Below are 13157 nucleotides of genomic sequence, written 5' to 3'. Positions count from 1 at the left end.
TCTAATGATTGACTCAATGAAATTATGCATTTCTTTTTTTTTTTTTTTTAAAGATTTTATTTATTTGACAGCGATCACAAGTAGGCAGAGAGGCAGGCAGAGAGAGAGGGAAGCAGGCTCCCTGAACGCGGGGCTCGATCCTAGGACCCTGAGATCATGACCCAAGCCAAAGGCAGAGGCTTTAACCCACTGAGCCACCCAGGTGCCCCGAAATTAAGCATTTCTAATGAAGTGATTCAAGAGTTAACAAATGAACATATTAATTAATTTGAAATTTATCTAACTTTAAATTACCTGTCCAGTTAACAGGGTTTTGATTTGTTTTCTTTTTGGCAAACTTTATCATCAGCATTTACTTTTATGTTTAGATTCACGATTATGAATTGTTCTGTAGCAAAGTAAAAGTAAACACCTTGTTAAATCCCTGAAAAAATAAAGCATTTCTTTCTATGGGATGTTATCTACATATGGATAATGAGGAAAGCAAACCAGTCTGTCTTGTTCTAGTGTCTAGGAGATATCTCACGGTTATTATTTAATTCAAATGCCAACTAGAGCAACCTGGAATCTTTTTTGGAACAAGGTGGGGTATTAATACAAATATTTTTTAAAAGGCCAAACCACTATGTTTAAGACAGCTTTTGAGCTATTGTTGACTTCCTGTGTCAGGTTCAAAATATGGGAAATTGATAAGCTAAATACATTTCTTAGTATAATCTGTAAATCAATTCTAGACTTAAATTGAAATTATTTTCCTTTCTGGCCTTGAATGAAATTTGGTGAAGCTTTCCTTAATATTTTCATAATAAAAACTCATCTGGTTTTATATGAGGTCAGGGATCTAGAAGGACTTCTTTATTACTTTGTAGTTAAATTTATTTCATATTGGGGCTTGATATTCTTCCTCTCCTTATAAAATTGTAGAGAATGGATTGAATTTAGAAAAACATAAGGTACGAATTTCCTTTCAACCATTTTTGTTGAGTCTTTCTTTTTTGTCTTCCCTTCCCCAACTTTAGCTCTTTAGTGGGTAAAATATTTCATAAAGTTGTGTTTGCAGTTTTTGAAGTGACTTCTTGGAAATGAAACTAGCATCAACTTTTTTCTTTTTAATCCCCAACTGTAAAAGCTACATTTTCACTTTTGATTTGTTTAAACAGATGGGTTTATAAATGCCTGAAACTTTGGTGGATATTTTCAGGCAAGGAATAGTTTCAAAATTGAGAGAAATACTCCTAAAACTAAGACATAAGCACAAATGATAGAGAGCCCTTTTTTCTCGTTTTTAAAATATTCTAAGACGTTTTCTTTTTTGCAGATTGCTCTTTTAAAAGAATTAAAATTGCAAGCCCTCAAACACCAGGCTGAATTGTATTATTGTTAACAATCACAGTGAGAAGGTATTAATACACAAACACTTTAAGTATCTCAGTCCAAGAGCAGCAATAACCGGTTTACGTGCCAGAATAGTGTGATAGATGGTAGAAAGGCCTGGAACTAGGGGAAAATTTAAGGGACCGACTCGGTGGGGGAAGGTATCAACAGAGAGACAATGCACTATTTTCAAAGTCCAGTGGGTTGTTGGGGAGGAGATGACCTTTAACCTTTTAAAGGACATTTATTTGGGAAACTCTGAATAGCATTCACTTTGAGGGGGCGAGAGGAGAGGTGGAATGTTGTGGAAGTATCTACTTTAATAGGTCCCGGGTGGGTTCAGGGACGTTTGCAGTCGGTTGGTCTGGGGGTGGGCGAAGGCCCCGCTGGAGGAATCGCTGGCCAGTCCCAGGGCAGGCGGAAGGCGGCCTCTGGGTGCTCTTCAGAACTCGGGTGGGGGAAGGGTCGTGGGGAAAAGTAGAGTTCAGCGTGGGTTTCAGTCTTTGCGTATAGGACTATCAGAGGAGGCGCAGAGGAGGCGCAGAAGAGTCGCGCGGGGGTATTTCCTGCTCCCGGGGAACGCCGGCTGGGCCCGTGGCGTCCGCGCCGTGGCCCTTCTCCCGAGGCGGCGAGCGCTCCCCCCTGGCCCGGGCCGCGGCCCTCCCGCCCCGGCGGAGGCGCGCGGTGGATTGTGGGCTGGGGGCTGCGGCGGCCTCGCGGCGGCCTCCGGCACTGTTTCCCGGACCTAGCCGGGCCGAGCCGTGCCGGCGGGGTGAGGGAAAGCAGTGGAATAGGGAGCAGAAGCGCTAGGGGTAGTGGTCGCGGCGCGGCGGCGGCGGCGGCGGCGGCGGCGGCTCCTCTGGAGGCCGGGGATGTGGGAGAGGCGGTGGCAGCAGCGGCGGAGGCGGCGCTGCGGACCCGGGGGAAACTGCTGGCTGACAGGACACCCGGGAGAGACGTGAGGGAGCCGCCGCTGCCGCCTCTCACCCGCGAGCAGAGCTGGGCTCGGGAGGGCGGCCCTGTGCTCCCCCGGCCGACGGGCCAGCCGGCGCTGGGCGGGGGCGGGGGCGGAAAGCCGGGCTCGGGCCCGGCGGGGCTCCGGGCGGCGGCGGCCGCGGAGCAGGCTCGGCGCGACGTGGAGGGCTGGAGACGGCGGCGATGCACTAGGCCTCGCTCTGGGGCGGCTGCCCGGGACCCGCAGGTAGGTGTCGGGGCGGCCCCAACCGGCCCCCAGCGCTTCGCGGCCCACCCTCGTCCCGACCTCCGGTGGAGAGAGGGCTCGAGACCCCACCCCCTCTGTCTCCTCCCCGGCCCGAAGCGGACAGAGTTTCGGTCACAACTGACGGGCGCTGAAGCTTCCATTCCTCTGTCCGCCGCCTCCTCTTCCTTTTCGGTCCCGCTCTGGGATCAGGGCCCGTAGCTGTTCTCCTCACTTCCAGTCTGCGGCCGAAAACACCGCCGTCCCCCGTCTCGCCCCTTTCTGGGATCCGGGCTTTGGAACTTCCACCACCCTCCTTGGATGCCGCCCCCAAACTTTGCCTCCCCTCCCCCCCCAGCCGGGCCCTTAACCCCCATTTGAGCCTACTGGAATAATTTAAATGTAAAAAAAAAATAGTTTTTCTTCCTAAGGAAATAAAGGAAGGCTACCCCCCCCCCCCACATAAAAACTCGATGTTTTTCAGTTTGACGATTTAGCTCGCAGTAATTTGTTCGGTAATTAATTTTCTTCAGTTCTGCTTCTTTCCATCTGTGCATTGGGACAAAAGCAGGCCTCCCCTGCTCTCCCGTCGTTGACAAGAGAACTTTTGGCTACCCATTATAACTAACCACTTGGTCTGTCCGTGTGTAGAGTTCAGGATGGTGTTTTAGAATTTTGACTGACTGACCCGGCATTGCAAGTTTTGTTTTAATTCGCTTTTAACCGGCTTTATTTTTTGGCTTTTATTGAGTCAGGCTTCCCTTACTTTCGAGGAATTAAATTGTTTGCACTGTTTTGTTTTTTGTTTTTAATTGGCAAACCCCCAGGGCCATCTTAATAGTAAATGCTGACAAGGCAAATTATATCACGATATAGTTTGCCGAGAAATGCATTATTGTGGTAACTTAAACTGCAGATTTAGGTGGACGTTCAGGTTGACTTTTATAAATCTGGAGAGTTCTAATTGGAAAAGTACTTTGAAGAGCCTTGATTCCTAAGCAGTTTTGGTGGAACAGATGGAATGATGGGATTTGTCTATATTAGTCTTGCAGTCAGAGTCTGATTTCTTAGAAATAGGTATTACTTGATGGTTCATAGTGGTCATCATTGCTCATGAAAGGTTTTGGTAAAAGTGACCGATATATGCAAATTTTAGGTGATTGATAGTTGTGGCTTAGGGTATTAGATGTTTGCAGTTTTATTGTGATTTGGCTATTTTAAAATGATGCCCTGTTAGCTTAAAAATTATTACACTACCAGGACAGACATTACAGGATCATTTTTAAAAGAAATGAGTAATATTGTAATGGTTTTCTTTGTGAAGAATGAATCACAGAATTATAAAGACTTTTCATGTTTTCTTGATTTTACTGATATATTTTGGTCTTGTAGAGGCATTGCTGTTCTAGCATTTGGCTTTCTGAAATGTTTTTCTTTGTTTTTAAATTATTGAAAGTTTGCTAGGAAAAGATGATTAAATTTTTGTATGTTTTCTGGAAAGTTAAAGTTTATTTCTGGATAGGTACTAAGTTTTTATGTCAGAATTAAAATCAAATCTTATATAACTCATGAAATGGCAAACTTTGCGGAATTTGTTCTTAATCACATTCCTTTTCCTATCAATGAAAGTTGCTTAAAACTTTTTTCCTACTTTTAGTTTTTACAAACAACTTTGAGTAAAGCACACTCATTTAAAGTGTAAAATTAGGGGTGCCTGTGTGGCTTGGCCCAGTCGTTAAGAGTCTGTCTTCCCCTGAGGTCATGATTTCAGAGTCCTGGGATCAAGCCGGGGGGGGGGGGGGGGGGGGGGGGGGGGGGGGGGGGGGGCTGCCTGCTCATGGGGAGCCTGCTTCTCCCTCTCCCACTACCCCTGCTTGTGTTCCCTCTCTTGCTGTGTCTATCTCTGTCAAATAAATAAATAAAATCTTAAAAATAAATTAAGTTTTTTGATTCATAATATATATACAGAGTTGTAAAACCGTCATAGTCTAATTTTAGAACATTTTCATCACCCCCAAAAGAAACCTGCTCCTTGATAGTATACCCTCCCCCACTCTCCCCACCCACCCTCGACCTGGGCAACCACTAATCTTCTTTCCATCTTAATATTTTCCTATTGTGATTCATGCATGTAAATGGTATCAGCTCATAGTTTTTTGAAGTGTTTCTTTTTTTTTTTTTTTAAAGATTTTATTTATTTATTTGACAGAGAGAGATCACAAGCAGGCAGAGAGGCAGGCAGAGAGAGAGGAGGAAGCAGGCTCAGCGGGCCTCGATCCCAGGACCCTGAGATCCCAGGACCCTGAGATCACGACCTGAGCCGAAGGCAGCGGCTCAACCCACTGAGCCACCCAGGCGCCCTGAAGTGTTTCTTTTAAAATCAGCTTACATGTTTAAAATATTTTGAGTCAGAGAATAAGCAGATGATCACTGGTGTTAATAATCCATGTTCTAAACAACTGACATTCTGTTTGGTTATATTCAGCATAGATCAAAGTGTGGAGAAAGAAAGTTAGTGTGAATGATTTCAGTGATCTCAAGAGGTATTCTCGTTAGCCGGGAGTCAAGTAAAAGTTTGAGTATCTTTGCCCTGGGATATTAGGATATCAGGATTAGAGAAAACCTTAAAGGTCATTAGTGTACTTCCTGCTTGATTCACAAAAAGGTGGCAGGAACAAATGAAGAATTCTGGAGTAGAAGCTTGAATCTCTAGGATTGTGGCTCAGGAACCACAGTGTGGCCATGTAAGGCAAGAAATGGGGATTTCTAATTAGAATTGTTAGGTTCTCTTATGTGTGCATGTGACTGACATTTTTCTAGCAGAGTTGGAAAAGAACTGGACGTTTCCCCATTTTGGGATGGAGGGTTGTGTGGAGACTAATGTATCCACATAGATGAAATACATCTTAGAAAATTCTCTAAAAATGCTTTAATATAAAGGAGGATGGTATATATTATATATTATTTAGGTATATTCTTGTACTGTTACCATTTTATTCTTAAAAGTTCATATATTGAAAATGAAATTAATTTGAAAGCATTAAGATTAACAAGGCTGGCTGTTGGCCTCCTCTTTCAAAGATCCATGGCCCTCATATCTAAACTCATGGTTCTCATACAGGAGTGAATTTTCTCTCCAAGGGATATCTGGCATTGTCTAGAAATGCTTTTCCGTTGTCACAACTGAAGTTGAGGTGCCATTAGCCAGGAATGTTGCTAAACTTACAATGCACAGCATTGTCATCCCACCCCCCCACACAACAAAGAATTATCCACCCAAATGTCATTGGTATTGTTTTAAACCTGTAGTTTGCATTATTCCAGTGAGTGTCTGACCTATTGTTCTCAACTCCCACCTGGTGGGAAAATAAGTCTCACTGGGTGCTGTTTAGTATGTTAGATTAACCCTTTAGGTCCTCCAGCAGCTCTCTTTTTGCAGTGGGAGGCAGTTAAGGGAAAAGTAGAAGGCAATCTAATTATGACACAACACAGATAGGTATCTCCTAATCTGAAGAAAAATTTCTTTTTTCCCTAAAAATGCAAAAGCCTTGTTTTACTGCAGATTTGAACTGTTATTATATTTTGAATTGTTAGTTACTGGTACATAGTTTTTTGAATTTGAAATAGATAAAGTTGTATTTTCTTTATGTAGACGTGATTTTTTTTTTTTTTCCTGGTAGCTTCAACTACTAAAAAAGGAGAAAAGTAAGCTCTTTTAATTAATTACTTAGTGATGTATATTGTTAATATCCAAAAAGATTCAGAGGTCATATGTGAATCACATCTTTTTTTTCTCATTCTTGTGGGCCCCACTTTTGACTCATTTAATTTGTTTTTTTTTAAATTATTATTTATTTACTTATTTTCATTTAATTTGTTTTTAACAAGCTTAACTTGGTGGTGAAAGAAGAAAAGATTGACAGTTGGGGTCGTTTTTGCTATTTACCTGCTTTATTATCGTAGATAAATTACTCAATCTTTCTGAGCCTTGATTTTATTTTATTTTTTTTATTTTATTTATCTTAGATAAATTACTCAATCTTTTCTGAGCCTTGATTTTCTCATCTATGAAATAGGAATAGTGATAATTCTTATATAGTGATTATATAATGATTCTGAGAATTAGATGAGGTTATGTGTGTTTAGATGCTATGTCAAGTACAAGAATTAGTTACTACACCTAAAACTAATATAATGTTAAATGTCAGTTATACCTCAATAAAAGTTACTTGTTTCAGAAGAATCAAATTAGAATGGGATATAGAGGGTACCAAAGTCGGAAATATAGACAGTGAAGCAGAGAACAGTGACTGCTGATAGTATCTCTAGGGAGAAGAGAGAAATTCTAAAATATATTGATAACAAAATAGTAAAAGAACTAGTATGATCTCCGAAATTTCAAAAAATTCCGAATTCCTTACTCTAGGAGCAAATTGACTTCCTTCAGTAGCGCCTGAAAGTATCACTGTTGTAACACAGTATAATAACTGATTATTAGGGCGAAATTAAGTTATCAAGAAAGGGTTACCTGTTTTCAAAATATGCTATTTGAAAAGTTATGAAAATATATAATTTCAGAATTAAAATATTCAGCAGTGACTCATTTGTATAAAAAGTTTTAGTCTTTTCAAGGGTAAGCTATGGTTATCTGGATTAATTTCCTTGATGGGAATAATTCCTCTGTCTTCAATTCCTCTATTCATGTCTTATTTTATAATTACAGGGTATTCTACCACTAGTAATTGCTCTTCAGATGTGAGAATTTAACTGAATAAATAGAGTTTTAAAACCTATTTGTAAAATCTTAACCTCTTTTTAGATTTGTTTCTTTTTCTGTTATTTTTCAACATCTTTTTGCAAAAATAGAAAGGCTTTGATTTTTCTACATCTCCAGTAGTCCGTAGTTGTGCTCTAGTGTTTAGAGTTGAATTAACTAAAACACATGAAATAAGTGGGGAAGAATGTAATCTCTTACAATTTTGTTAACTAGTCAACTTTCACAATCATACAAAATTAAGACTTGAGGTAACAGAACTTGAGCGAGTCAATATTTTTACAGGGTAGCATGAGGTTAGAATAGTCAGAGACAATATTAAGAATAAGTCATGTAAGGGCGCCTGGGTGGCTCAGTGGGTTAAAGCCTCTGCTTTCGGCTCAGATCATGATCTCATGGTCCTGGGATAGAGTCCTGCGTGCCGCCCTCTGCTCAGCAGGGAGCCTGTTTCCCTTTCTTTCTGCCTGCCTCTCTGCCTTCTTGTGGTCTGTCTCTCTGTCAAATAAATAAAGTCTTTAACAAAAAAAAAAGTAAGTCATGTAATGATATTGGTAGGTTTTTTCTTTTATTTTTTTTTTTAAATATGGCGAACTTAAAAAAATGGGATTGGGGGAATTTTCATGGTAAAAAGTGTTATTGACTTAGGGAATTTTGTATTCAAATAGTTGGCTTTTTGACCTTAAGTTGTGTATTTGTGTATGTATATTGTATGCATCATATTTTATGACATTTTGTGGAGTGAATAAAGTAAAATTTTGAAGTCATGTATTATGTCAAGATAAAGTTCTTGTTCGGGGCGCCTGGGTGGCTCAGTGGGTTAAAGCCTCTGCCTTCAGCTCAGGTCATGATCCCAGGGTTCTGGGATCGAGCCCCGCATCGGGCTCTCTCACCAGCAGGGAGCCTGCTTCCTTTCCTCTCTCTCTGCCTGCCTCTTTGCCTACTTGTGATCTCTGTCTGTCAAATAAATAAATAAAATCTTAAAAAAAAAAAAAAGTTCTTGTTCTGTTGTTGTTGATGTTGTTTCAGTTTGGCTAAACTGAGGGTAGATTGGGCCTAGGTTGTGGAGTTTTTGGACATGATAGACTTGATATATATACCATGATCGAAGAATACTTAAGGAGAGTGACCTGATCAAATGTAAATTTTAAGAAATATTATTCTAAAGTTGAGTGAGGTTAGGACCAAAGAAGTACTTTTGGTAGGAGATTCTCACAACAGTTTAATTGGCAGTAAAATCCTGGACTAGATTACTAGCAATTGGAATGGAGTGCAAGGAATGGGTGTGTAATGAATTTTGGAGGTACAATCCATACGACAGTCCACATTAGTATAGAAATTAAAGAATGTAGAGAGGTCAAGGAGTCAAGTTGGCTCTAGGGTTTCTAATTTAGGAAACCGATGGATTATGTTGCCATTAACTGACCTAAAGAAGGAATAAACTTTTGATAGGTGGAATCAAGTAAATATGATAAATAATGAATTTAAGTTTTGGATACATTAAATTTAGGCATCTTTGAGACTTGTAGATGAAGTTGCCCAGTAAGCAGTTATAAATATGGTTATGACACTGAAAAGAGGTTGGAACTGGAGAAAGATCTGGAATCTATCCAGTTTTCTCTATCTCTACCACCATTATCTGAGTTCAAGCTACTGTCATCTCTTACTGAGATTATTGCAAGTTTCCTAACTGGACTCTTCTAATCTTAGTCTTCTCTATTCCATTCTCTGTGCTGTAATCAGTGGTTTTTCCAAAGGGCAAATCTGATTATATTATTTCTCACTGTTATTTCTGTGGCCTTATTTTGTCTTCATGATGAAATCCATATTCCTTATTATTTTAATTGATTTCTACGTCAAGTTCTTTTCCCAACTTAACTCTCTAGTCTTGTGCTCTCCCCAACTCTGTCCTTCCCCCAAATTAATAATTTTCTTATATTTAAAAAAAAAGATGTTATTTATTTATTTGAGAGAGAGAACAAGCACATGCACGAGCAAGGGTAGGACACAGGGAGACAGGGAGGGAGTTTTCAGTGGACTCCATGCTGAGCAAGGAGCCTAATGGGGGGCTCAGTCTCACGATCCGGAGATCATGACCTGAGCCAAAATCAAGAGTCAGATGCTTGCTGACTGAGCCACTCAGGTGCCCCTAATTTTTTCAGAATTGAAATTAGTTCTAGTTTCTGGCAAAGGCTTCGTTTCCCCTCCAAGCCTTTGCACATATATTCCCAATTCCTTGAGTATTCTTGTAACACACTTCCTCCCATTTATTTGTCTGGTTCATTTCTACTTACCTCCAGTTCTTGGTAAGCCTTCATTGATTATTATTTTTATTGAAAAAATTTTAACGTACAGAAAAATAAAAAGAGTTAACACCTACACACATATACATAAACTTCCTCCTCCGCCTGCCACTTTTCCCCTTGCCAAGTCTGAAAGCAGGCTGTAGATTTCATGACACTTCATCCCTAAATACTTAAGCATGCATCCCCCAATTACAGGGATTTCTCTTATACAATCACAATACTATTATGACACCTAAAAATATCAACAATTACTCAATAACCTTATTAAACATAGAGTCCGTACTTAAATTTCCCCATTTGTCCCAACATTTTATTTTATTTTTTAAGATTTTATTTATTTTTTTGGCAGAGAGAGAGAGAGAGAGAGCACAAGTAGGCAGAGAGGCAGGCAGAGAGAGTGAGGGAAGCAGGCTTCCCGCTGAGCAGAGAGCCCAATGCAGGCTCGATCCCAGGATCCTGAGATCATGACCTGAGCCGAAGGCAGAGGCTTAACCCACTGAGCCACCCCGGCGCACCACCAACATTTTATTAGAGCTTTTTTTCTCTCTACTAATGCAAGATTCAATCAAGTTTCATGCATTGCATTTGGCTGGTATGCCTTTTCAGTCTCCCCAAATTTGGACTAAGGCCCAGTGACTCCTCTTCTTTGGTTTATCCTATGAAAAGTAGAGGCATTTGTGCTTGAGTATATTCTATATTCCAAATTAGTCTGTTTCTTCGTGATTAGATTCTGGTTAAATATTTCTGGCAAAAATATCACAGATGATATGTATTCCTACCACTTTATCACATCAGGAGGCACATAATGGCAGGCTGTCCCCCTGTTGGTGAGTCCAGTTTTCATCACTTGATAAGGGTAGGAACAGGCAGATCTAGCTACTATTTAATAAAGAAATAATCGATAGGGTGATAATTTATGACATGTATATATTGTTTTCCTAACAGCCTTTTAAATTAGTGATTTTATGATCCATTAATGAGTCTTGCTTGAATTGATCATTGCATTTGAGGATTACAAATGGTGATTTTTCTATTTTATGCTGTTTACGTTTATTAGTTTTATTGGCTTTTGAGGGCTGTGAGGTCTGATTAGATAAAGACTGAATATTGGCACTTTAATTTGGAAATCAGGTTGTTCCTCACCTTTTCCATAGCCAGCCAAGTGAGTGGTGAACTTGGAAGATAGATTGCTGGGGAGATAGACAAAAGACCAAATAGAGGCTTGCCAGTGAAGGGGAGGCAAGAAGTAGCCTGAGGAGATAGAGTTTAGGGAAAGAACTTTAATTTAGTACTTGAACCTTTTTTTTTTTTTTTTTTTGGTGGGTTAATGTTATTGACGATGGGGGAGGTCAGGGAATAATTAACACAACAGGGTCTCAGATGAAGTAGGAAGAGGTGAGATCAAGAACAACTGGTGGGGGGATTAACTCTAGACAAGAGTACACAACAGTATTATACCCCAGAGGTTAAGAGTTGTGAGGATTTGGTATGTGTGGATATGGAGGGTAGAATCTTATATGAGGACTTTTTTTTCCTTTGGTATGGAGTGAAAAGACAATTACTTTTTGAGCATGGGATTGATGAAGGACGTGAGAAGAGTAATGAAGGTTTGTTATAAATACTGTGAGGATTGGGAAAGAGCAGGATAAATCAGTGAAAATACTGCGAGTAGGGCCTTATCTCAGATTAGAATTTATACATTTATAATCTGATGTTCTACATAAATTTTCTCTGGTGTTCTGCAGCTAGGAACAAAGCAAAGATAGATTGAAATTGGATGAGGGAGGAGAGAATTGAACATGCAGGGGAGACTGTTGGAGTTATTGATTAGCAAATAAATCCTATAATCATTCATTCAAAGTTACTGGTATTGTATATGTCTTTTTTTTTTTGGTATTGTATATGTCTTAAATATGTAAACCATCAGACATATTAAAATGCTTAACAAAAAGAGTAAATTTAAAATAAAATTTATATAACCTACCCTATCTTAAAAATGTTAGAAGAAATTATATATCAATATAGTCCTAAGAACAAAAATGACAGTTTTATTTATTTATTTGAGAAAGAGATAGAACAAGAACATGCACGAGCAGAGGTATAGACAGAGGGAGACAGGAAGTATAGAGATTAGTTAAATACATTAAAAAAAAACTTTAAAAGAAGCCAAATCTTAAAAAAATCTTATCACAGTCAGATGATAATTATTGCTATCATTTATTTTTAATATAAGATGAACAGAAGTATTTGTTAGTGTAAATAATTGTTATAGGATCAGTAATTCATAAGGAGAAAAAGAAGACAGAAGAGAAGAAAGTACTGGGTGCCTGAAATGAATGAGAGGCAGTATAGTGAAATAATTTAGATTTTGGTGTTTTAGAGAGGCAGTATGATATAGAGACACAGGCATGGGGTTTAGAATCAGAAGATCTGAGTGCAAATCCCATCTTCACAATTTATTAGCTAAATGGTCTGAAACCAAATTACTCTTGAATCTGCTCTTCATCCTTATAATGGGGATCATTGATTGATCCATTCACTGATTCATACAGACATGTTTTACTAGACTGTTAGACCAACAGAATAATCTGAATGAAAGTAAGCAATTAAAAACCATAGTGTTTCGTCAGATATTAGTGGAATGTAATCCTTTCTCTCTCCCTCTTTCTTTCTTTCTTTGCTTTGTCTTCCCTCTCCCTTCCCATCTTTCCTTTTTTCACTGATAACGTGTTTCCCACATTGGGTGGGAGTGTATCCAAGTCCCAGCTGATTCCACTCCCTGCCCCCTTCTACTCTCTGCCCCTTCGCTCCCTGGAAGAGAATTAGGCAGAGAAGTAGGATGGAGTGCAACTTTTCTGTATTGCTTGCTCATTTTCTCACTGTTGCCTGACAAAGTCCTGTCTTTCTCAAGGTGGGGCGTAACAGCCCCCTGGTGTGATTGTTCTCTCTCTGCCTTCACCACCATACTGCCAATCCCCATGTATATCTAACTCTTCTTTCTCCTTCCATCTTTTCTCCCCAGTACCTTTTTTTGTTCCTTTTTTCTTTTTTTAAAATATTTTATTTATGTATTTCACAGAGGGGAACACAAGCAAGAGAAGCAGAAAAGGGAGAAGCAGGCTTCCTGCTGAGCTGGGGTGGGGCTCCATGTGGGGCTCAATGTGGGGCTCCATCCCAGGACTCTGGCATCATGACCTGAGCCGATAGCAGACGTTTAACAACTGAGCCACCCAGGTGCCCCTTCTTGTTCCACTTTAATCTCACCCTTCAGTTGGTTTCTTGCTGTTTGCCTACAGATGTGCTCCGGTCTCCCATGGCCTAAAAAATTCTTTCTCAACTCTTAGTCACTTTTCTTTCACCACCAAAGAGATGTTGATCTTTTTTTTTTTTTTTTTTTTTAAAGATTTATTTATTTATTTATTTGACAGAGAGAGATCACAAGTAGGCAGGGAGGCAGGCAGAGAGAGAGAGGGAAGCAGGCTCCCTGCTGAGCAGAGAGCCCGATACG

General features: G+C 39.9%; 1 protein-coding gene across 8 annotated transcripts in view; it reads left to right on the top strand.

Moving 5' to 3' along the window:
* Window positions 1–1650: 1650 nt before the first annotated feature.
* The window catches only part of VPS54 (VPS54 subunit of GARP complex), a 99222-nt gene continuing 87715 nt past the window's right edge, over window positions 1651–13157 (top strand). For 3 of the 8 annotated variants that reach the window (XR_006386214.1, XM_044264083.1, XM_044264082.1), the window contains exon 1: window positions 2470–2575. The gene's annotated coding sequence lies outside the window, so the exon portion shown is untranslated. Of the gene's footprint in view, window positions 1708–2469; window positions 2576–13157 lie in introns of those variants that run through there. The other 5 variants (XM_044264079.1, XM_044264078.1, XM_044264076.1 and 2 more) reach the window with 3 other exon arrangements.

This window comes from Neovison vison, chromosome 8 (genome assembly GCF_020171115.1).
Source record: "Neovison vison isolate M4711 chromosome 8, ASM_NN_V1, whole genome shotgun sequence".
NCBI classification, from domain to species: domain Eukaryota; kingdom Metazoa; phylum Chordata; class Mammalia; order Carnivora; family Mustelidae; genus Neogale; species Neogale vison.
The sequence above is the reverse complement of the archived record's forward strand: the minus strand, read 5'-3'. Positions and strand labels throughout refer to the sequence as shown.